Here is a 27,917-nt window from a genome sequence, read left to right on the forward strand (position 1 = left end):
TCGTCTGTTAATTTATCAGCATGAACTAAAATGAGATGAAAAATGGATGTTATACAATAATAAATAGCCGGCATAAATTATTACAGTATTTTATGTTATGGTTGATAGAATAAATTTAAAGTAAATATTGTGCTATAAATATGGGTTTATAAAAAAAATTAAGCCAATGATAAAACAAATAGTTACTTTAGTAAAGCAAATAAATGATAAAGTAAAATACAGATTATATTTTCAAGAGAATCGATCTTTGGGGGCCGGGACTCGGGGCGTAGTAGGACAGCGTGTTGATTCCAGCCCCACTGTGGTAACAATTCGCGACATTCAGTTCTGCCACTCAACACGCAATGTCTGGAAAATGGGGGAATATGGTGTCTCAGCACTAGGTTCCCTCTGCCTACCCTGCTATGCGAGATATAGCTATAAAATAACAATCAATTCGACCCAGTTATCCGTGTCACATAAAAACAAGTTATATTACAAACTCAAGTTACTAAATTATATTACATTTAAAGGGCTAATAAAATATGATGTATTAAAATTTAATATTCCTTTATATTGGCGAAATTATATTACCTTGATATACTTTGTAATAAACAATAATAAAATATAATAAGTTTTATGTACGTACATGTTTATGTACTCGTATGTTTCTTAGATAATTTTTATGCTGGAAGTTGTGAATTCTATTTCCATATGAAATAAGTTATAAAATGAAAAATTTTGATGTTATCGTTGATGTTGACAATAAAAAAATAAAATGTATTAATTGTATTTTTTTACTCTGTACTTTCAATCATGTCTTGAATTTAGTACCTATTGTATTTTTTATTATTATATAATAATCCCAGGTTCTTTCATCATTTTGTTATTCTATGTCTTTAAAACGAGGTCACAAATATTAGTTATTTTAAAATGCTGAGTTTATTAACTTTTAAAAATCTACCATACCTAATCAGTAGTAAAAATTAAATCAGTAAGTAATTAAATTAGCTCTAAGAATCGCAATTCTTTAAGTCCATTTAAAGCTATAATAAACATAGAGTATATATTATGTACATATTATAGTACTTTCGTATAGTGATGTACACACTGTTCGGAGCAGTCCAATAACCGCTTAAGGTATTTTCACAAAAATCCATAATCCATCAAGTCTGACGCCATCATCACTGCTCACTCGAGCGACTGAGCGATTTAATAATAGGTGTTCACGTAATATTCCATAAATTATATTTTTTTTTTACTCTTCATGCAATAAACAATGAATATTAAAAAAATAGAAGTATTATATCACCAATATCAGTAGATTATAATGATACATCTCAAAAATGAAATGATATGATAATATCTCAAAAATGTCACTAAAAAAATTACCAATATTTTATAAATCTTAGCTGATTTACAATTTCTTTCATATTAACAATGTTACGTAATTTCCCACAATGCAGAGTGTAGAGGGAACCTGAGTTCCTAGTGTTAAGACAATCCGCTCCCTAATAAGACACTTCTGTCACTAAAATATTGCTAATACTAACATATTACATATTTTTTAGACATTCAATAAATAAAACATTCTTAGATTAGTAGTTATTTAACCAAAAGAAAGGTACTGCTTACTTATTATTATAAAACTAGTAGAATCTAAAAAAATAAGCATTTTTAGAAGGAGGATTTAATTTTTTTATGATTCCGTTCAGGTATAATCTAATTAATCTATACGTACAGATTTTTCCCGCAGTACTAAAAGGCTTCGAAATCAAAATCCGCCGAACGGATGACATATCGATTTAGATTGAAATTCTTACTTTCCTAGCCTGACCAGCTCGTGGAATAGTAAACAACTCGCTTAGAATTCACATCGAGTCGCTAACTCAGATAAGAAATTAATCGGCCTCGATTTAAACTTCGGTATTCTCGTAAGACGAAAGCTACAGACTTTGTATCTATCATCTTATATTGTGTTGTGATAATACAAAATGATAACAAATGTGTTGTTTGTTTGCTGAAAGTTGAATATTAAAAATAATAAATAGATTGTAGGTTCGGTTGTCATAAGGGGGAATGATTGTATTTAAATAATTTTAATTCACTCACTTTTCTAGAACAAAGTGGTGTTGAGTTCAGGGAAGCAGAGAACGATATGTCTTAGCAATAAGTTCTGTCTACCTTGAATGAATCTGAATCCATTCTTTAAAAAAAAGCTTCACGCTGTATCCCGCACACAGCAGGGTAGGCAAAGGGAGTTTAGTGTTAAACACTTCGTTGTCTGTTTTTACATTTTTTACAAATTTGTATAAAATCATGTATAAAACAAAATTTATTAATATAAAAAAATAAGCAAATTATCCGTTATCACCCTCGTAGGCGTGTCTAGAGTGAGGTATTCCCCTAGAACTACTATAATAAAATATAATACTTTTTACGTCTACGATGCCTATTACTTTTTTATATTGCTTTAGTTTCAATTTCAATATGTTCCCAAAGTACTTGTAAGTTAAATATGTAAATATACTTCAGCAACATGTATATATAACATATAACATGTATATGTATAATAAGATATTTTATTTTAACATTTTCTTTGTGACATTCATAGGGCGCAATGACGTTATAATTCTCCGGTCTTTTTGTACAAAGTGCGGCGTTGAGTTACGAGATTCAACAGTACTCGGCGCCATGATATGTGTTATATTTTAAAGGACAAACGTGTAAAGATGACAATAAATATATTTATTACCGTTCTAAATATTAAACGAAGTACAAATATGATGAAAGAAATAAATAAATACAAGTTCAAATAATTTAATATTTTTTTCTCAGAAATGCTAAACTGAGTGAGGCAGACGGACGCGCGTGGGCGTGTCTAGCGTGCGGTGGTTACGCCAATATGATACAATGCTTGTTTACTTTATTACGTTTATAGTATTGTAGTAAATTGTTTTATAGTAATTTACACGTTGAGTTTTATACTTAGAGAGAAAGTCGTGGGTTTCATTGAATATAATCAAAGTTAAATAAATAGCTTTACGCTTTATGCCTCATATAGGGAACGTAGCCTTAAGCTCCGTCCACGCATCGTCTAATTTTCGAGTGTCCAATAAAGTGAAGAAATTTAAATAATTTAATTTAAACAGACGCTGTGTCACTGCGCCACTGTTTGATCATATTTCTTAACATAACTGAATATGTTTAAAAATTAAAACTTACTCTATATCAATAAAATCGCTATTAACGACTAATAAGCTTTAGTAAAGTAATAATGGAAAATTAAATACAAGAGGAAATACCTGTTTGCGAGGTGGATAATTAAATTTTCAATTAATAACATATTAACGATGTTTGTCGGTTGAATTCTATATGTTGAAAAACTCTTTGAGTTCGTTTTCTCGTATGTTTAACCGATTTCTGAAAAAGGAGGACGTTATCAATTCGACTGTATTTTCTTTATGTTTGTTACTTCAGAACTTTTTACTGGGTGAACTAATTTTGATGATTCATTTTTTATATGAAAGCTGGTAGTTCCCGTGTAGTTATTTTAATTTGATCGAGTTCGAGCTTTACATAATACAACCACTACCTGAGAAGCATCACTTAAAATTGTAAAATATAATATTTTTTAACACAAAACAAAACTAATTTCAAATAGAAAACTAACAAGGAAAAAATGAATTTACTTTGCATAAAGTAATGCTAATAAGTTTTTATAATTTTGAAGTCGGTGCCAAGTGAAATAAACAGGGTTAGTAATTTGATATAGTAGTAAGGTTGTCACCAGGTTGACACCGTCTTCAAAATTATAAAAAACTTACTTAATGAGTTTTGTTTGACAAAATAAAAATACGTTTTACTTTATGTAAAGTAAATTTATTTTTTTAATTTTTAGTTTAGTGTTTGAAGTTGTTTTTTTTGTTAAACAATATTTTATATATTTTATTTTATTAAATTTATTATTCACACCTTGCCTTGCCTTTAAGATGCCTGGAAGAGATCGCTGTTTTAGCGATAAGGCCGCCTCTTGTACATTTCTTTCGGATCTTGATTCCTTTTTTTTGTTATATTTTTGGGTGTATAATAAAGCATATTATTATTATTATTATATAGTATAGGGCAGACTAATAATGTTATTTTCATTTCATTTTCATAACAGTTTCACTTTTTATAAAACTTTTAATAAATATTTTATAACAGTTTCATAACGGCACCCAATGGTAATTTTTTTTATTTATTCTTATACCGGAATACATCGTAAAAATATGTAAATTTCGAGGTTCAGGCGGACACGTTTCAATTGCGCTAACGATGGGATGAATTACGGATTTTATTGAAAATAACAATATGTACTTCATATTTGTTTGATTATGAAATACATATTGTTATTTCTTATTATTATTATAAATCGTATATAATTGTTTTATTCGACTGAATCAATACTTATATTATAAAATTCAAAATTTTGTTTGATTGAAAGCGCAAATCTGAAAATACTGATTCGAATTTTAAAAAAAGATGGATACTTCGTTTATCGAGGTAGGCTATATTCATCACGTCAATCGTTTCAATGGAACCCATTGTACTTGTAATCAAAGTAACTTTTGTATCACACACAACTCTTGAGTTATAATTATCTTTTACCACGCGGGCGAAGCCGCAGATAAAACGTAATATTTTAATTATTATATCGTTCGATTAAGATACGCAATATTCAGTACATAATATTATAGAAAATACAATTTTGTGTTAACTTTGCATTTTATCAGATATAAAGAAATGTATAGATAAAGAAAAGAAATTGGATATCCTCCCATAGGGATATGTGACCTTGGGATAAAGTGAACGCAATGACCCTGTTCCAAGATCGTCCTAGATTCATTTTATTACGTTATATTCGCCTTAATTTCATTGGTTACTTTGCAAATTAACTTTGAATTAGTTTCTTTAGAAGTCTAATAAAGAAATATCGTTCAAATAAACTTTTACTATAACGTTAGATACGAGAAGACGAGCTAATATGTACTTACTGAATACTGATAGTATATTAATCTTGCGTACTATGATCTAAGTCAGAGAGTGCCTATTGCATATTTGAAATGTCTATATGCGTTGTTATTTCAATATAAGCATCATATTCCACCTAAAATACTAATGCAAATAAAACGAGTGTCGGTTCGATTTTCACTCGGAGTAATGAATTGCTCTGTTTGCTTATCCTACTGTATGTGGAATAAAGAGTGAAGCTGAAACAAAATATTTCCTCATCACGATCGAATACACAATGTCTCCAAAAAGGCAAAATTTCAAGACAGTGTTTATAACACGTCGGTCTCTATAAAAATAGTATTATAATACTATTTTTATGCGTGGCGCAAGGGTACGACTTTAAACGTGACTGTCGTAGGTTCGACTCCCACTTGGGGGAATGAAGTGTTCAATATTTTAATTTCGTCCCTCTGGTAAAGATTCTAAACGTGGCGTTAAGTTCCGCCACTCAACACGCAATGCTTCAAGAATACGGCGGAAAATATGGAACGGACAACCGAATTGGGAACGAAGTGTCTTAAAACTGAAGGTAAAAAATATTTTATTACCCCATCCTGGAAGAGAGACGAAGTGTGTCGTGGAAACCGAGGAAAAAGATAATTTTTTTAGGTCAAGATCGTATTATAATTGTTTTTTAGTATAAAAAAAAATTAAAAAATCTAAAAGTAATATTACGAGAAGCAGTTATCCTTAAGCACTTAACAGGAAGCATTCCAATAATTCATAATACAAAATGACCTTCTAAGTTTTTTATATGGATCTCTAAGTAGTCCAAGGTCAGTGCGCGGGACCCGATGTGACCTAATCCTTGTTCAAGATGCTTTCTGACGTCACGCTGTACGCATGCGCAGCTTTAAGCTCTCCCCAGCGAACTTAATATGCCTGGAAAGCTTAAAGGATTACAAAACCTTAAGTTGTAACTAATAATACGTTCTAGCAAAATTTACAAGGTTTCTTAGTGTAGTGTTAATATACTTACAGTAAGTTATATATTATTAGTATCGTCGCCAATATACATTGGCCAATATAATATGTCTATTGAATTTAACGCAGGTTTAATTCAACTAGGTTTGTTAACTTAGTTCTACATGCATAGATCATCTTAAAGTATACCCACTTGTTAAATATTTCCTTTAAAAAAAAGATTTAATTATTCCGTCTAATAAAAGATTTCAACGCACAAACCTATGTTCCAAGACTAAGTAAAGTTAAATTCTCTTGTTAAAACTTGTTTAAAGTTAGACTATACATCAAATAGAAGTTCTATTTGTGGAATAATTGAGAATCAAAGGAGACTGTTCTATATATGGAGGAGGCCAAGGTTGTTATGTAGGTGCAGTCTCTCGTTGCAGTGCGTGGGCGACAGGTGACCTGTATTTATTGTCATCAGATGTGGACGTCATACGCATACACAGGCGTACATTTTATTTACATACACACATACATACATATGTATAATGAACTAGTTAATATAATTTGCCCTTAATGCATGTGAAGCTTTCCTATACTAAAAGAAGATTTCTCAAAATCAATACGAATTCGGAATGATTTGGTATATTCTTCCCTAAAAATAGCTGATAATCATTATAAAATGTAATGTTTTCGATTAAAAAACTCGCTCAAATTGATCATTCAGTCGGGAAATTTGCACATATGTAGATACATATACCAATGTATAACAACACCCTTTGTTGGCGTCGGGGGCTAAAAATAAGTATACAGTTATTTGCAGATCAGTAGATTTTAAAGTATATTAAATAAGCGAAAGAATAAAAGGCGGTATAACTAAGGGAGTTACAGTAAATATTTTTCTGCGTGTGCTTTTTCTAAAATATCATTTACAGTGATTTAAAATGAGTGTTATTTCAAAAATATTATTGACTAAAATTATCCTATAATTAGTAAAAATCGTTTATTTATAAACACAATAAACAATAATTTTAATCTTAATTAATTTAATCTTCTTTAATTTAATCTCTTTTTAATCAAAAGGATACGGCAAACGGATAATGCCAACTAGTGCACGGTTATCTAGAAAATCAGAAAGTTACCAGTTCAAAGAGTCCCCCAGAACACTCCGCAGTATAAATGCAGTTGAGAACGCATAGCGAGGAGACGCAAAGCCAAAGGCTCTACATTGTATTATCAAATGGTTTCATCTGTTACTGGGGTATCAGAGATTTGAATAATATCCTATATGGGGCCGAGCTTGGGTCCTATACAGGCCCAATCGCAGTTTAGGTTTGAAGTACTGTCTTAAAGTGTGAAATACAGATGATCGTAATACTGGCAGTTCTCGAAATGTGAAAGCCCAAATTGGAAGACTGGTAGTGGTGGTTCTGGGGATTGAATTGAACCAAGTTATTTTCACCCCATAAAGAAATGTTCCCAACATATACCTGAACCGCCATGGTCGGCAAACCTCTAAATAGCTTCACACTGTATCCCGTATATGAGTATAATAGCATGCTAGGTAGCAGCGGAACTCTGTTGAGTTCACACACCGGAGTGAGGAAATGAAAATAACCCATTCTGCCAACTGGGAATCGAACTCAGAACCATCGCTTTTACAGGGAGACACTGTGCCGCCGCACTACGAAGGTTCACTTCACTAAAGCTTGTTCTCTTTATCTGGGATATCAATACAAAAGTAGCTCAAGTTCATTGCGCAAGGACCGGTCGTAGCTCACTTCCGGGTCAAGTTCATCTGTCTCTGGTCACCAGACGGCGCATGCGTTGTAGGAAAATGAATGGATTTTTATTGAACTGCCGTTTTTCAATATTTTTTGTCATTATTATCTATATTACTTTAAAAAATAATTTCAGAATTTCAAATAATAATAAATTAGGACACTAATATAATTTTCTTTTGAATGAGCAAAAAAGAAAGCCAGTAAAGGTAGTACTCGGTACTTGTATAGTAAGCAGTATTTTATTTATGACCTCGTTTTGCAGGTTGGGTGGAGCTTAGCAGAACTAATGACGACTTCAAGTTACATTTATCAATATCAATGTATTTAAAACAAACAATTGAATGATTAAAAAAACGTACATAATTTTTAATATACCAAAAAATATATATAAAGGTAAAAAAATAGATATTTTTGCAATATATATACCAATATAAGTATATACATTATTATACGCATCATTAATGACATTGTCATGACAATCTAGATCGGTAGACGAAAGTCAAGGGCAATGCGCGAGACCTGATCGTGACCCACTTCCGGGTCAAGAGCAGGCAGGCAGGTGACGTCAGGCGCCTGCGTCCTACGCTGTGCCCGGATCGTAGAGCTCTTTGTCATAAAATATAATGTTTAAAGATTTTTATTTTCCCAAAATTACAATACAGTCACTCAAATGAGTACATTAACTACAGTTTACTAATTATGAAAAATTATTAAAGAAATATTAGAGAAAAATATGAAAATTGAATAATTAATTAAGTATAGAAAGAGGTTATGGAGATAGAGGAGTGATTTATCATCATATTCTATAATTATTTGAATTAATAAAAATTACAGGACCCGTTGACGCGTATGGTACAAATTGCCATTAAATTAAGCCTATCTAGAGCCATATTAGAACAATGTTCTAACTAATGGTTAATTGTACATTTCAACTTTTAGCTATATTTCTAGTCACGAAATGAAAATATATAATGACTGCTAAAATACACATATTAATATCAAAATGCTTAAAATATTTTAACATACTTACCCCTTATCTTAATTAAAAGGAAGTCCAGTTATAAATGATAACAGCCGCACCCATAAAGGATGCTGAATGCGAACATTTAGCAAAACATTTGATAAGTAGTCCAAGGTCAGTGCGCGGGACCATATCGTGCCCTACTTCCGGGTCAAGAACAAGTAGACAGTGACGTCAAAGGCATGCGCACGATGCACTCAATGGAAATTTACGATTTGTCTTATGAATGAATTAACTGTTATAAGTATAAATATTGTAATTTAAAAATATATATTGAAATTTAGTAAAAAATGTAGAAATTTTGTTAATATACACATAATGAAAAATATTATCACAAATTTCATTTACAACGATGTGTTAATATGTATGTATTTTTGTATGATCTTCACCTAACTACAAGTATTTTGAGTTTCATAAAAATAAATTAATGGTCATACAAATTAACAAGTACTTGAGCCTAATATCGCCTCATTGGGAGTTATTTTTAAATTATATTACTTGAAGGGAAAGGAAATTATATTACCTTTAAATATATTACCCATCATATATACAAATACAAAAAATAGTTGAACATATAAAAAACTAAGAAATAGTGGACTATTCTTTTTATGAGATCAACACATTTTCATCTCTCATTGTAGAAATGACTCCTAAAATTAAATGGTTATTCTCTACGGTAAATCTACCTTAAGAAAAACGGTCATATATTCGATATTTTTTGCCTTATAAAAAAAATATAGAAGACATTTGTCCAATATTTAAACTAACGGCACTATTTTAGATATTTCACTCAATTTACTAAAAGCATTTTAGATAACCTTAGCGTGTTCAGGCTGTTGAGTTAGAATAGTCGCCATTTTATGATTCATTTACAAAATACCGAGACAGGAATGTTCGTGCAAAGTTTTAGATGTTAATATTCTTATAATAATGTATGTAATAGAAATAACTTAAATATTTATGACTTTTTTATTTCATATTCGTTTAAAATAATCACGCAACTTTGCCGCACTATTGTTTAGTATTTATTTTGTAATTATTCTTAATTATTTTTTTTTTAGAAAAATGGTTTATTTATTAAATTTCAGATTTTTAAAGCAGATATAATACAATACTTAGAACAAAATAAGGTACTTAAAACATATTTTAAATAATATTGTTCGTTATAATTAATTTATATGTAGAAAAACAAATTATTTACACTTTCCTCTTACTTAATATTCTCTTAATAACATAAATTATACAGACCTTGAGGTGAGTTTTGATATACGAAATAAAAAATATTCTTTGTACACTTTTTACAGCCTTTCCCTTTAGGCATCATGGATCATTTAATCTTGATGATAAAAGGGAACTTTCTGTAAACGAAATGAATTTATTTACGGTTACCTTCTAGTATTTCTTTAAAATAAAAGTTGTTCATAATAAACGCCATCGCAGCGTCGTGTAACAGTGTTTGATTATAAACGTGATAGATATGAGTGCCATCCACTATTGGGGTAATAAATTATGTTCATTTTTACGCTTTGGTAACTTAAAAATGCGGCGTAGATTTCCACAACTCTACTCAACTCTACTCCTACTCTCATCTATGGATGCCAGACGTGGTCCCTGACGGAAGCAAACGCAAAAAAGATCTCAGTATGTCAAAGGGCTATGGAGAGGAGCTTACTGAAAATAAGACTAAAGGATAAAATAAGAAACGAAGAAGTAAGAAGATGAACGAAAGTGAAAGACGCTATAGATCATGTGAGACAAATGAAGTGGTGGACATTTGGCGAGATACAGAGACGGACGTTGGACGCGGGTCGTGACCGAGTGGTCGCGTCGGGCGCCCCGTCAAGCGCTGGTCGGACGATATCCGCGCTGTTGCTGGATCTAAGTGGCTCTCACTGGCACAAAACAGGAAAAAATCTCAAGAACTGGAGGAGGCCTTCACCCGCACGGGGGTTCCTACATAAGACTTAACATAATTACTAACACTTTTAACTTTTAATTACTACCTATAATTACTAACATTCTTTACTTTATATTAACGCATAAATTAACTACTTGTAGGAAATAGGAACAAATAAAGGCTTTTTATTTTATTTTATTTTATAAGTGCAACTCTAAGTGCAAGTCTTGAATTTGACCAGAAAGTCGAGAACGGAATGTCTTGACTCTGGGCTTTCTCTGCCTACCTTGCTACTTAGAATGAAATGTTAGGCTGAAAAGAAATAACACAATCATGTCGCATTTTATAAGTGCTTGATTATATGTAAGTATGATCGTTATGGATTGAATTCTTAATGCAAAGAAATTTTTACTTGTTATGAGTATAAATATAAAAAATAATTTAAAATAAGTGTATCTTCCATTAACTGTAATAATACTTCTTTTACGATGGTACTCCATCTTAGAAGATTATAATATAAGAAGCTAAACAGGAAAACAGCTTTAATACAAAAAAAATCTTGTGTAAATAACAGCTTCCTGCTTTTTCCTTTTTAATATATTTGGGCACATTGTTAAGAGTTTTTATTAAAAAGCCCACCGTAACAATACTTACGAGATTTCTTGCCTTCACGGTAACAATTTGTATTCATTTGACTTATTGAAGCCAAATGCTTGATTTATCTGACAATGGTATCATCGAAAATCAGAATAATAACAGAGAAAATGAGAATAACTTGGCTGGTATATTTTATTAAATATATCTTTTATATGTTCCTAATTTTCCGGATAATTATATGTTTTTTATATATATCAACGGTCGCCTTCACTGTCTGAGCTCATTTCTCTGTCTAACTTAATTCGACAATCTATCTAGATTTCTAGATACCGGATTTCTAGATAGATTTACTAAGCGGTCCTGAGAACATTCCTATTGATTGTATAGGAATGTAAGCTGGATTACTCTCTATATTGCGACAGATAGAAGTTGCAGGATCGCGATGGGTAATGGCTTGTACAAATTACCTGTTTTCCAATGAATTCTAGTAATTTAAAACATATATCTATGTTGCGATAAAAAAGCTTTTTAGGCTTTAATATACCTTCATAGTTTTTTTTGTATATAAATAGACATATTTTTTTCATGTTATTAAAGATAATGTATGCCTTTAATGTCTTTTAATAATTAAAATTAAAATTTTATTACCTTAAAAACTGAAAACAGGATATGATAGGATTGCATGGATCACCTTTCAGTTCTATCATAAGCAAGAGAATTGAACAGAGTAAATCAAGACTAGTCCAACGAGCACAAACTCTAGGATTTAGTTTCTCCCCTTGTTCCTCCGTCATCAGGCTCGCTCGATAATACCATATTATTGAAGGCTTTATATTAAAGTGCCTCAAATTGTTACTGACTACCCTCCTTACATTACTAGTATGTATTTATAAATGATTACCTATTTTTTGGATATTAATTTTATTAAAAAACGAGTAAATATTTTATTCACGAAAGACTTGGCCTTGGTTGAAATACCAGTCCGTATATAACAAATTCAATAATTTCCCTTACATTATAATTACACATTTACATTACAACTACGTTGGAATAACTCGTTGTGAATAAAGAGTTATTTTTTATGTAAAATCAGCAGACGAAAGATAATATTGTTCTTGCGGAAATGTCGTTACGACTTAGAAAAGGTACCGAGTAAATTATGATGCTCCGTCAAATGTAATTTCGCTTAAGAGGCACATTATTTTTCTTTCATTTTTAGTAAAAACACCAGGATTATGGGAGCGTTTGGATTAAAATGAATGGCTATCTAGATAAGATGTTTACAGTAAAAATTAATAATTTCATATCTTAAATTGGCTTTCTAATCTTAGATGGGAGACACAGGTTCGATGCTTAGCGATTAGATAATTGACGATATGAAACCTTATAGTAATCTTGGACTGGAATACAAATTAGTATGCTATTCTGCTTAGCTAATAATAGATAATTATAAAATAAAGAATACACATTAAAAACGAATACAAATAAGAGCAAGAGCATAAATAATAATAATATTTTTTCAAATGTGTACAATTTGAACCTATTACTATAATTTTCAGCCAGACACGTCACTATATCACCCGTCACAGTGACGTTTATATTATAATTCCTTAAAATAACTTTACAACATGAATTTCTCACGGGATTCATGATATTTGAGCGCCGGTCACTTTGCCTCGTTTCATTTTCTCAGGAGAACAAGTTTATTCAAATATTTAGTTTGTTTAAAATATATTTACATACTTTAAAATTAGAAGTTGTAGGTAATGATTATATTGATATCATTAATCACCATTTTCGTTGATTACAGAAATATAATCACAGTCTATTTAAAGTAATAAAAAAAAATAAGGCGGCCGTACTGCAGCGACAAAGCGTCTGATTTTAAACTCTACGTTCGTGGGTTCAATTTTCTCTAGGGGGAATAAATTGCGCCGTTGCGCCACGACGGTTCCCTAATTCCTAATAAAGATCCTTTTAATATCACTCATATTTTAAAAATACGACTTCTTTTCAATCAATATTTCATCCTAGTTTGACATGAAAGTATAGTTGGCAAAAAAAGGGTTAAACGTATAACGTTTATCGAGAGCTTGACTTTTATTCACTTCTTTGCCATACGAGAGTCCATACTGGTCCGACAGAAATTTACTGTGAAATTCTGTTTTATTCCGTTTTAGATGATGTCAACATTGCTTTCATTTTTTCCAGCTCCAGTTAATAAAGGTTAGTAAGAACGATGAAATATTTTCTATTTTAATTATATTTTTTTTTACAATGAATATATCTTCATATAAAATATATCTATATTTTCTAAAGGAAATTATGGAAGTTTACGAATATTCATATCGTAATAAAAATCAGTTTAATCAGTTTTTTTTAACTCGACTATTCCATTCTCATACAGAGGAATAACATTATAATGTTATTAATGAATACTATATTATATTCTAATTATTTTACTTTCTCACGCTGGTAAGTTAAAACGCGTCTTAAAGCTTCGTCACTAAACTTAAAATGCCTCAAATTCCGCCGGAAATTCGAGAACAAGGCATAAAAAAAAAACTTTTGGGGTATTGCGCCGGTTATATCCGGTTATACTTTGACCGTGACACGTAACTGGGGCGCACCGCCGCGGCATGTCGAACGATGAACACAGGAATTTAATAAATACTGACTGCAATTGCAAATATTCCATGGATTTTTTAATTTTTTATATGTACATATCGTTATCATTTAATGGCGGCATTATCTCTGGCGGAGTAGCCAGAAAGAACGGAGAGCCAAACGCTACAATCCCTGCATATCTCTTTCGCCTCATCCACTGTCATCAACCTCCTAATACATGAGACCTTCTTAAAGTATCTTGAAAAAAGAACTTAATTGTATTAACTTCATATAAATATATTTTGAATTTGCAATTAAATAGTTCTGAATATATTTTATCTATGTTACGAAGTAATCTCCATAATTAAAAATGAAAAAAAAATACAAAACAATTAAAAACGTAAAACGTTACTCCATTATCTCTAAGCCGTTTTAAATAAAAAACAATGTAACTGATCTAATTTGATTAATTACGAATATCTCTGGTTAACGAGGCGACCCTGACCGGAGACACGGTCAGAATAACCGGGTCGCCCCGGGATCTTGACCTGACAAGAATATCTTATATGATGTTGCCCGTCTTACTATATCACTGCAGCTAACAATACAATATTATACGCGAACGAGTGAGTTACTAATAATAATATTTGTAACTAATAACTCTGCCTATTTATACAAAATATTTCGATTTTAATAATAAAAATATTTTAATTTAATAAAATATAATTAATTAAATTAAAATTAAAGATAATATATTAAAATTCCTATTAAATTATTGCTACCCTTTGTTTCGAAATATTGAAGTTACTTAAATTTTGTATGAATATTACTAAATACTTTACTCAACTCAAATTGGAAAAGCTTCATCAATAAAGCGATGTAATGAAATTTTCGTCGTTTCCTGTAAATGGCGGTTCAATAAGAACCATTTAAGTTGTTAACTCGCTCAGCTATCCCGGAAGCCATCATTTTGCATGCGAGATTGATTAAATTAAATGGACTAAAAGTTGAAACGTAGTTTCATATTAGTTTTGTTTATGAATTTGTCATATTAGTTTTGTTTATGAATTTTAGAACAATGAGTGGACACTTTTATTGATTTTACACTTTTATAGGCTATGTGTTTGATCGGAAGTCGCGAAATGTAATAAATAAACATTTTATTTATATATAGTTTCACGCTGCATCCCGTATATAGCAGGCAAAGGGAACTTACTGTTACAACACTATGCTCTCCTCTTTCTGCCGAGTTTTTGAGACATTGTGTGTAGAGGGACAGAACCTAATGCCGCACTATGTCTTACCAGAGCGACAAAATAGTTCATCACGCCGAATGAGAATCAGACACAGAAGCGTCGCATTTACATTCAGATTGACAGCCTTGCCGCTGCGTCACGACGGCGTCTTATAATAATAACTAGTGGACCCGGACGCGGCTACGCCTGCTTGAACTATAAGAATATTTATTAAATATTATATAATATATTTACTTTTATAAGGATGAATATCAAAATATAAGTTCATTTTGGGTGACGTTTTCTTAAAACTACAAAGGAACTTTGCAAACCGGTGCTTAGCAACGACGGTTGTTATTAACATGGCAGAATAAATTGCATGTCAAATTAGAAAGTATTTTAATTTATTAGTATATATGTGTAATGTATTATTATATAGCCTATAGCACTTCTGAAGAATGCAGCTTTCATACAAAACAAAAACATAGTAAATCGGACCAGTAGATCCAGAGATCTTAGCGTTCAAACAAACAAACAAACAAACAAACAAACAAACAAACAAACAAACAAACAAACAAACAAACAAACAAACAAACAAACTCTTTCGCTTTATTATATTAGTATAGATTAAGCGCTTGTAATTTATTTCTTTTTTATTTTTATTTACCCGTGACCAAAAGTAAACGGAGTATTTTAATTCAAAAACCCGTAAATTTAAGGATGTAACTGTAACGCAAGGGTTGTGGTTTCGATTTTCGTTTCGAAAAACTTCGCCTGAATTTGGGGAACGGAGTGTCTTAATACTAGGTACACAAACAAACAAAAAAAAACTAGCATTAATACAAAATTGTAGTTAATTTCATCCTCAATTGTCTATTATGCTACAAAGCTTGCCTGATTTACGTCAAAGCAACACACTGTTTGATATCATCTGATATCATCATCAAAGGAACTACAACGGTGTACAGAGCACATTACATGCACGCGGATGTGATTATAATGACGAGAAGAACCTTACAATATTTCATAGACAAAAGTCTATGAAACAAAAAAAATAATTTAAAAACAAACTTATATATGTAGTTAATTTCTTACAAAATGTATGTATACGTCCGCAAAACTTAAGTTTGTACGGAACCCTCGAGCGGTCCGAGTCACATTTGACCGGCTTTTTTTAATAACTAAATCATATGACGTTATTATACTAATAAATATTATCTCCATTATATGCTATGAAATATTAGAAAATAATTGTTTCGATAACAGAGCAATTAAAAGTAAATGTACAAAGATCCCGCGGGATTATCGTATGACTGCACTTTGAATCAGACGTCTAGACGTGTTGTGGAACGTAATTAAATAACGGTTATTGATTATATATCAACACTAAAGTAGCTCTTAAGTATTTCAAATAATAACGCTACTACGTTAAAGTTTGACGTTAATATTTTTATAACTGTTTTTTTTTTTACTTTCCGGATCAACGATTAATGTAAATTTTTTTCTAAGCAGAAGTTGTCAGTTGTTTCCTTTCCTTTATTCACTTCGTGCCTAATTTTTAATTAGATAGTATGTGGGGAGTGTCTTATCATTAGTTCGCTAATAAAAAAACGTTTACGTACACATATGTATATATATTCGCGAATATTTTGTCAAAATGAATCTTGAATTTAATGTAATTTAAAAATATATTGTAACCAGAATTTGTAATGTACTCACAGAAATAAGACAACGCATATGCTTCGCTACCTCATTAATATTAATTCAACATAAATATTCATTAAAGACCATTATTTCTCGTGCACCTTTTTATATTACGCAAGGAAGACAGTCGCACAAAATGAAAATACACAATTAAATTTGTGCTAAATTTGTTTGATATTTTTTCCGTATGTAGAAAGATAAAGCGAACTTAGTGTTAAGACACCTCGTTCTTCATTTTTCGCATGGTTTTTGAAACATTTCCTGTTGAGTGGTGGAACACAACGCCACAATTCATGCCACTGAACAAATATGGACACATAAATATTGGTGCAATTCATATTCTACTATCATAATATTAAAGCGAGTATATCTTAATGTTCCCGCCTAATAAATAATCAAAATGTTGATTCCAAAATAAAAAAGCAACATCGTAAACAGCAAATAAATGCAAAAACAAATTTCCTTTCAACAACGAGTGTCAAAAGGCGTCTATTTTGTAATAATACATGACAATTTATCATCTCCGCCGTTAGCGACACAAAATTTGCGAATTTCTTACGACGACAGTGATAAATGTCAGTTTGATGTTCCGAGCCATTGAACTGGTCAATGCGTGCGTTGACCGGACTATTGGTCTTCTGAATTTCTTCATTATTAATTTATTATACATATATATTTGGGAAAGATTTTCTTCAGAATTATGCGGGAGTGTAGAAAATCTTAGTGGCAAGTCACTCAGTACTAATCATTTAGGGGACCCATTTGGGCCAAGATCGACGAAAAGATCTCATAATACATGACTAATACATGAAAGAATTAATGTTAGTATAAGAAATACATACAATACTTGGTTTTGATTTGTTTTATTTTTAAGTAAATAATTTTAGTTTAAGTTTTTTACTCTACTTCTAAACTTTACAGTTCATAGTTAATTTAACTTTTTATCGTAGTATATTTCGTTCTCTGATATCTTCTTCGACGACTGCTTTTTTGTAGTGAATCTCATTTAATCAAATTAATAATTTAAGATAATTAACGGACGTAGAAAATGTAATAATATTTTAAGATAATTTACGTAGCTTTTCATTAGTATAATATCTATGAAATAGTTCAACAAGTTATAATGTCATTCAACAAGCACGTTCCACGTAACTAATGCAACTACGGAAACAATGTTCGTGAATATCAAAACTTATATAATTAATATCAACATGCCGTAGGGTTGCTATAGTATTTTATATATCTTATGTATTCACATTTGTGGTGAAAACTCTAAGGAACAAAATTATGAATATAATAATTTAAACTAGGAATTTATATTCAGAGTGTAATTTTTTTATATTATAACTAGTGGACCCGAACGCGGCTACGCCCGCTTAAGCTATACGAATATTTATTAAATATATTTATGAAATTATTTTCAGTTATCAATAGAGAGATCCGTTAAGCAAGCTCATTTTGGGTGACGTTTTGTAACAACAAATTTGCAAATGGCTGCTTAGCAACGGTCGCATAGCGACGGTTGTTATTAACATGGCGGAATAAATTGCATGTCAAATTAATAAGTATTTTAATATATTGGTATATATCGAAAATATTACAGATATGAGAAAAAAAGTATCCTATGTTCATCCCGAGACCCTCAAGTATCACTATATGAGTATTTTATCACAATTAAATTAGCGGTTTGGTCCTGATTGCGTAAAAGACAGACAGATAGAAAGACAGAGTTACTTTCGAATTTATAATATAGGTATGGATGGATTGTTTGAAAGCTTACAAAATTTACTGTTATTTATTAAAATAACTACGATTTCTGTAAAGCTTTTACAAAAATCTGTCTATAGTTTAAAAACTTTTATTTTATTTCACGAATATGCAGGAAGGGAATAGCGCCACACCAATATACGAAACGTATTTGTTCTGCTAGTTTAACAGATGCAATTGCTTTTGTAAAGTTCTACTACAAAATAAAATGCTACATCTAATTCGTGTGTGAACAATATAAAATATGTTTTTTCAACATATACATTTTTGTTATTACAATGTAGACAGAAAGAACCAACAAAGAAGTAATTATAGAATATCAAAGCCGAGTTTTACCTTCCAGAGCACGACAATGAAAATGATTTAAATATAACCATACCCCCGAGTGAGAATTGAAATCACGACATCGCACTTACAGTCAGATATTGTCCCGCTGTGTCACGCTGGCCTCTGTTACTGTTACTCTACTATACGAATACGCATTTTAAAAGCATTCGTATTATGGAAATGGAAAACAGGCTTTCAATTTGTATGAAAATGCAATACACATCGCTATTTTAATTTAATGTAAAATAGAATGTGTATCATTAATAGGATTTTCTATAGGATTATGTATAATTTATATGGTAATGAATAAAGAATGATTTTAGATTAACTTTTGTATTACTGAACTATGGAATAATTTTAATGACAAATTCCTATCGTCAATCTGACGGTTCAGACTAAATATTTGAACGTAGAAAATAAAGAAAAAATACTTATGAGATATAAGACTTTTTGTTTTATACTTCTTTAAAAATGTATAAAAAACAATTATTTAAAAAAAAGGTTTTTTATAACAAGCTTTTATTCAAAAGGTAAGTTGCAAAACCTTGTGTCACGGGATAAATTCATCCAGTTGCATAAATGTATGCATAATTATTATAAAATATTTTTTCGGTCTATACCTATCTTCAGGTGCTCAATATAATTTAACATCAGACTGTCTGCCAAGACAGTGCCAAGTACAACACGTCACGTATAGTTCACGCCTTGTCTATCTTTCTTAGTACAGAAGTCCCTATCCCCGAATCAAACTTGCAAGATTTTACATATACTAACACGGCAAGTTAAATGAAATATACCTTAAAATACCTTTTTAAAAACAAGCTTTCTTAACTTTTTTCATTGTGTATTACAAATCAAGTCTTTTCATTTGATATTAAATCAGGATAAATAAAATAAAAAAGAAATACAGCTAAAAAATATTCATTCTAAGAAAATTTAAATTTTTATAGCATTCATTTTAAGATCTATCCTTATACAAAATATTATAGAACGCGCTATATTTCACTTTCTTAGATCATTTGTCACGTCGTGATGCACCGCTTTGTGCTTCAGCAATCCCTTATCCTGACTTTATGCTGTGGTAATTTGTCAACTATAATATTTCACGCTCGGCGGAATATTTTCAGATATACTTATATATTAAGTAGTTCATTTATTTTAAAACAGACAAGAAATGACTTTTATTTCCCTCACATGGCAGAGGGTACCTAGTGCTAAGAAACTCCATTTTCATTAAGACACTTCCATTTCTGAACTGAAGTAAAGTTTCTTTTATTTAAATAAAATGGATGATTGAGACCCATAGTAGTTATTAATAATGACCATAATTTATATTGAATAGACAATCGGAAACGATTGCCAAATGATTTTTTCCCCCGCATCTTGGAAACAAGAGGCACGGATTACCTTTATACATTTTCTTTCCTAAGTGTAGATTTATACTTAAAAATTGTTATAAATGTATTATTATTTATTGGTGGTATTAATGGAATTAACCGAGACGTACTGTATATGCATGTATGTAAATCTAATAAGTAGTCGATAAGCCCCGCGATCTGTGAAGCGTGATCGAGCATTTCCCGTCAACACAAACGCTTTGTCACGTATGGATAACTCATTTTGTGGTCGGAAAATTATAATATATCCCTATATTTAAAACCCTTTTTGAAAATATTATTAGTTCCTCCATTCAACAGGCAATGTCTCGAAAATTGCGGAACAGAGTGTTTTGACACTAATTCCTGCCTATACTGCTTTGCGGTAGAAAGCGTGAAGCTGCTTTAAAACTAAATCTGAATAAATAAGTATAATTGGTTAAAAATTACATTAAAATCAGTCGCATAGTTTAAAATATTCAAGCGAAAATCGCTGGGAAGCGACTTTGTTTTTATGTAAACATACTAAACAAAATTGCTTCCCAGTGTTTAATTAGCATTTTAATGCAATTTTTTACTTTTAGACAGAGTAGTTAGAGTAGTAGAATAGGCAAGTTCATATGCATAGTTTATTAGATTAGAGCCGAGAAGAGCAAATATTAAAATAATGACAATGTCGTAAAAAGTATATTTGTTTACCTAAACAAACAAAAAACCTTAAGATAATCATAATCGGTTAGACCATGCGGGCGAAGCCGCGACACACTGTAGTTACTTCAAAGAAATTTAGTTTCAATAGTACAAATTTCGAAATGTTTCCTTATTGCAATCTATTGATTTACCCACAGTAGATTTAATTAAATAGTAAGCATGAAAAAGAAATGAGCCTTACGCGCTTACTAAGAAAAAACAAAAAAATCTATAAATAACAAACAAATAACATAAGTAACAAATTTTCTTAATTCACGCTTTTGAGTTATGTGTTTAATCTCTGCTGTACTGTATTATAGTTACTTCTGGTGCCCGATTAGTTATTGTTCACATGATGTTGCTACAATTTTTTCTTCTACAAATGCTTAATTCAATTACCTATTTTATATTGAGGCTAGTCGTGGCGAAGGGACATAATTATTTGACTGTAAGCGCGACTGGTTGTGGGTTCTATCCCCACTCGAGGAAATGTAATGAAATATTTTATTTCATTTCGCCTTAGTGTCGCGGTACAAGCGCGGCGTTGATATCCGCCACTCAACGTGCATTGTCTGCAGAATTCGGCGGAAAATGGAGAACGAAATGTTTTATCACTAGGTTCCCTCTGCCTAACCATGCTTTGTAAGGGATACAGCTTGAAGTTAATATTTTATATTAAAACTTATTGCCATTTGCTACATTCGTATGTTCAAATAATAGTATAACAAATATTCTTTTGACATTTCTTTGTGCTCGAGACAATTGTAACCATAGTTACAGTTAGTCGCTGCGATGTAAACCATTTTCGTTTAATTTACTATAAAAAAAACGGTTATTTTTTCAATTTGAGCCAGTAGTTTCTGAGATAAGAGGGTTCAATCAAACAAATTTTTTGGCTTCATAATATTAAAACAGATTTGTCCACTCACTCAACGTAATATCCACATTAAAAATATGATATAAATTTATTTTTTCTGTACGACCTCTATTCGAGGACATTTTTAATAGGCGCCGTCATGAGAATTTGCAATAACTAACAGCGTGGCTGAAATGGTTAGAAAGTGGAACGGACATTTTAAATATTACACTGAGTTAGTAAAAAGAAAAATATTATATAAATATACAGGCTTACTAACTATAGCAAGATATTAAGTTTTTGCGGGATATTTTCAATTTTCAAATTAATTTTCAATTTTTTAAGAGACGAAAAAGAGAACGGATGGTTTAGTGGTCAGGGCGCTTGGCTGGTTTCCAAGAGGTGCGAATTTAAATCCCGCTCGTACTTTCAAATTGTTATACGTTTTCTTAATAAGTATTTTTCTAAATAAGTAACTAATATCATATTTATTAGCTCCACGGCTACTATATTAGTATTTTTATCCTGTCCTAAGCAGACAGGTGAATGATATTACAGCCTAAAATAATTCTGCTCAGATTACTGCGTCTTTACGAATTTTCTAGTCCATCAATCATCACGCTTCAACGAGCTATGAGGGATATTCAAATTTTTGTTAAGTATAAATTATTAGTAAAAGTATGCTTGTTACAAAATATTAAATACATACGAGTACAAAATATTAAAATATTAAATACATGTTATATCACCATAATGTTTATATCACCAACTATTCTTAATTATTTACAAAATTTATATTATAATATTTTTTCTACCTTAAAAAAGTTTAACGTTTGTGTATATGAACGTATATTCAAAAGACTGCACACCAATGCAAATATTTCATTCCTAAGAAAGGAGACAGTGACAGACTAAACGGAAAATTCACTGTCAGAAAGCTCCTATAAAGTAGTCTTTACCTTTATTTAATAAATATGTAAATTTTAATAAATTACCTCAATTTTACTTTCTTACACAACTTTTATTTATCTACATAAACTTCCGGGCCAAAACGAATCTAGCGACAAATTGCTACCGTCTTTCTTGACGCTTATTTATAAGGTAGTTCAGCTTATAGCCAAAGAATATAAATTTGAGGATTTTTTGTGACCTTAAAAGTAATATACCTGTCAGCAACACCCTAATAGTGATTAAAGAAAATTGCACAGGACATCTGGTACATGATATTGCAAAAATAAGACAAAAATTGAAAAACAGAGAATTGGCACTAGGTTTTTTTAAAGCAATATGATAAGATATACATATTTATATTCCTATATATACATAGCTCTGTCTACGTGATGGTTTTAATTTCATCAGTTCATTCAGCTTATCATCTCCAACTCGTAAAGACGAAGCAAGGCGTTGAGTTTGATAAATAAAGTCTGTGTTTAGGTGAGAAAGGGGGGAACGGAGAATCTTGATGTTCAGTTAGCACTACACATAACTTGTTGAAAGGAAAATGTGTGGAGATTAGATAAAGAGAAAATTGAAAATATTGTCACGATTTTGTGATGGTTATTGTTTCAATTGCTATTTGAGGGGATTGAGTTACTTTTTATTGTCTCGTCCTAGTAACAAGGCAAAGTGGGCGTTGAGTTCCACCACTGAACACGCAATGTCTCGCAAAGTAGGCGGTGCATGAGGAATGGAGTATCTTAACACTAGGTTTCCTCTGCCTATATGCAGGATACGGCGTAAACCACATATTTATTCTCTATATTTTTGTGTTGATGTGACATTGACAAATGGACTCATTTGCTGAAAATCCTAAGCATTGTCTTGGTGAAATGTTTCCGCAATATTTTATTTGTTTACATCAAGAAGGCCTTGGTGATGAGTAACGAGTATAAGTTTATTCGAACATTTTTCGTTTCCTTTCAATTATATTATAGTACTTTTTATTAAACCTGTTTGTGCAATAATATTGAACTGGTAATAAAAACCACTTTAAATAATAAAATTATTTTATCATATTTATTTATTTATTTTTATTTACATTCTTGAGCCCGAGCGCCACGACGCGACGGCTTCTTAAAATAAATAAATAATATTAATTTAATATTATTCACGGACACGAACATTCATTTTGAATTAATACAACTGTCCAGAGCTCATTTGACGCGCCCTAATGAAAGCTTTTATACGAACTGAAATGGGTATCATAACATGCTAACGATATAATTCAGTAGTTTTCTATAAAATAATTTTGTTATACTTTACTTTTTCTTTTTTATTTTATGCATCCATCCATATATCTCGCACATAGCAGGGTAGGTCAGGGTATTCCCTCTGTCTATCCTGCTATATAAGGAATCAAAGCGTGAACCTATTAAAAATTGTATCATGAAATTATTAAGAATTTGTATTTTAATATACTACTAAATAATATTATCACAATTAATTGTGGTAGTTAAAAAGGGCAAAATAAAGGTTACTTGGACCAATCCTGTCTAAGCTAACGTGACTGGTTAGCAGAACTTAAATACCTACGTCATACCGTCCTCTACTTTTTGTCATGGGAGATATGCTTATGACATTGGACAAGTTTAATGATATTAATTATAATAGGGACGTTCGTTCCCATCGTCGTTTAGTGGGACTAAATAATTTAAATGATTATATTATATTTTATTTCCTTTATTTTTTAGCGTTACCTTGTATCCTGCACATAGGTACTTGGTGTTCGCTCCGCTCACTCCGCTTCCTATTTTCCGCTGAATTCTGAAGGCATTGCGTTTTGAGTGGCGCAACTCAACGCCGCGTTTTGCCTTGACACCAGAGCGAAGAGATGGAAATATTTAATATTTAATGTCCTTGAATAAGAATCGAATCTAAAATCTGTAGCTTTACAGTCACATTTTTAACATTCAGCTCGCAATATCGGAAAAAAGGCAAAAAGCTGGGAACGGTAAGCTATATAGGAATGTTCCATAGACATTAGATGCATAAAGCTAAAATATACATCACGAGAATGATTTGAATTCACATCTATCAATCACATCATCTACTTAAACCCGTTAAAAGCGTTAAAACGTCAACAACACAAACAACACTTAAACATAAGTTAGTGCATATAAAATTTTCCCAATAGCTGCAATAAAAATTTACATAAAATTAAAATTTATAATATAATTAGTGCCTCATTATCAAAGTTGGTTCCACAGCGTCACCTTATTAAAAGTTACGTGACAGAGCTTTAGCTTAATTCAGAACTTTATTTTGCTGTAGTTATTAACAAATAAAAGTGCATTTATAAAATAAATAAAATGTAAAATGTTTGTAGAGATCGTTGTGGCGCAGTTGCATAACGTCAGACTGTAAATGTGATGGGATGAAGGTTCGAATTCAATTCGTGGGAATGAGTGAGGGAATTTGTAATATTGGGATAAACGTGGAGAACGGAGTATCTTAACACTAAGTCTACTCAGCTAAAGTGCTAAAAAATGTGTTAAATTTTGAAATAAAATATTTGAAACACCATATTGTGGCGACAAAAAAAGCTATAAAAAGCTTTCTTTTTAGCTTCATACTGAATCCTGGACATAGAAGGTAGGCAGAGGGAACTTAGAAACCTAGTGTAAAAACACTCCGTTCCCAATAAATAATTCTTTAATATTATGCTTATGTATACCGTTAATCTAAAAAAAGGTGCTATTTTTGATTGCCTAATGCTCGTTCGTCACTTGTCAGCTTTATAAAAGCTTTTTACTTTTAAGTAGTTCTGAAAAGTAAAAAGTATTCTTTTATTAGAGTTTTTTTACTTAGATATAATTTTGAGATGATAATTTAACTTAATGTGTTTGTAATTTAACATAATTCATTTATGAAAAAAAACTAGCTTCACATTCTTCCCGTGTACCAATATAGGTGTACAATGGTAAGTTAGGTCGAGACATTCCGTTTCCAGCCTTTCACACGAACTCGACTTACGTGATCATTGGGAACTAAACGACGAGCGAGGAAATGAAATTATTAATTGATTATATTCATCCGAGAATTGAATCTACAACCATTGCGTTTACAGAGTGGCAGATACTGTACTCTAATGATTTTTTTTCGCATTCCGTGCGTCAAAAAATAAAAACGGGCCCTTATAGGAACTCACTTCGTTGTCAGTTTCTTCTCTGTCATTTTAACGAGTGAGAATCGAATTCACAACCGTCGCGCGTACAGTTGCATACTTGTGCCCCTGCGCCAAGACGGCTTCTTTGTTAAATTATATTAAAATAATGTATATTTTGGGAATTGAAAAAAACATCATTGACATATTTTTGATTGATTGTACAAAAAGACTTTTATACGATTACACACAAAACTCTTTTCTTTGTACAAACTTTTCACAGCTCTAAAGAAAATGAATGATTGCTTATTCCGAATATGATAATACCTAAGATTATTACCCTATATGAGATTACCTTATTGCTGCAAAATCCGAGTAACCGAAAGTAAACTTTAATGCAATGTGTAAACGTTTGATTTCCAACGACGGGGTAATTTAATATGCGATACATATGAAACCAATTTTGTGGATATATCAGAGGAAAAAGTTATAAAGATATAATAAATACTTATTTTAGTTTCACGCTATATCCTGTTTATACAGGGGAAGGCAGAGGGAACCCAGTCTTCGCGACATTGCGCAACGAGTAGAGCGTGAAAATGAAAATAATTAGTTCCTGTGAGTTAATATCGAACCCACAATCATCGCGCTTACAGTCGATCACCAAGATACATAAAGATTCAATCAATTCAATATTAATAGAATAAAGGTTTCTTTTACATTTTAGTTGGAAATACAAATAGGAAATATGTCTAGTACAGGCGTAGGAAGAATGTAATACGATCACAGTCATAAATTACTAAGATTCTTGTCTGTATTTTAAGATAGAGACTAATGAGGACCCGTAATTTATAGTTTCATATATTATACAATAACTTCAAGTAAAATATAAACCTATAGAATAAATTATTAAATGCTTTCATTTTCGTATGTGCAACATTAAACATATGAGTTAATTAATAACTTAACTAAGCTTCAAGCTGTATCTCGCAAATGGTTAACTTAACTTTCTTTCTCCCTTGTGGGAATTAAACCCACAATATAGTATGTACACTGTTCAGTCTGACACTTTTAAACTGCACCATCGCAGTTCAATCGCGCTTCCCATTAATAATCTATATATATATATATAAAAGGACTTGTCCTCACTGACTGAGGTAAGACGCGCGCACAGCCGTAACCGCTAATAGTAGAAACGTGAAATTTGGACAAATGTTTACTTTCGTTATCTGGACATCCAATAAGAAGGGATATTGAAAAATTTTAACCCTAAAGGGGGGAAATAGGGGTTGAAAATTTGTATGGAAAAATTTTAAATCGGGACCGATTTTTATAAAATTTGAAATTCAGACTCTTAAAAGTATTTAATTGAACACATGTTTCATGGTTTTCTTGAATTCTTCCCCTGAGAGTGTAAATAAGGGGTTAAAAGTTTGTATAGAAACATCTTTAAAACGCCACCGATTATTATAAAATTTGAAATTTAGACCCTTAAAAATATTTAATTGAATATGTGTTTCACGGTTTTCTAGAATTCACTCCCTAAGGGTGCAAATAAGGGGTTGAAAGTTTGTATGGAAAGATCTTTAAATCGCCACCGACTGTTAAACCACCGACTCTTTTAGACTCTTAAAAATATTTCATTAAACACATGTTTCTTGGTTTATTAGAATTCACCCCTAAATACGCAAGCGAAGCTGCGCGCGTCCGCTAGTATTATATATTATTACAATGAAAGAATTTGTATAGATATTTATTATTTTTAGACTCTGACCCATTTAAATCCTTGAGATTAAAATAAATACCAAGAACTTAAATGGTTTCTGCTCATTCTTCACTTACACAGCTGCAGTAATCTCTCGAGACAAATATTACTTTACACTAAGTACGAAAACCAGCAGTAGTTAACGTAGAACTGCCCAAGTTTTGGTTGAACGCTCTCTCTACGACCTTAGATAAGGCTGGAAATGCATGAAAAAAGAAAATATGGATTATACATTATATTATGTTG

The 27,917-nt window shown here is 31.2% G+C and overlaps 1 protein-coding gene across 3 annotated transcripts in view; it reads left to right on the forward strand.

Annotated features, from left to right (window-relative positions):
- The window catches only part of LOC146533051 (synaptotagmin-10-like), a 71,786-nt gene that overhangs the window by 9,128 nt on the left and 34,741 nt on the right, over positions 1 to 27,917 (forward strand). The gene's annotated exons all lie outside the window — the stretch shown is intronic.

The sequence above is a fragment of the Heliconius melpomene genome, chromosome 13 (genome assembly GCF_056956725.1).
Source record: "Heliconius melpomene rosina isolate 202511_hmr_F chromosome 13, ASM5695672v1, whole genome shotgun sequence".
In the NCBI taxonomy this organism is placed as follows: domain Eukaryota; kingdom Metazoa; phylum Arthropoda; class Insecta; order Lepidoptera; family Nymphalidae; genus Heliconius; species Heliconius melpomene.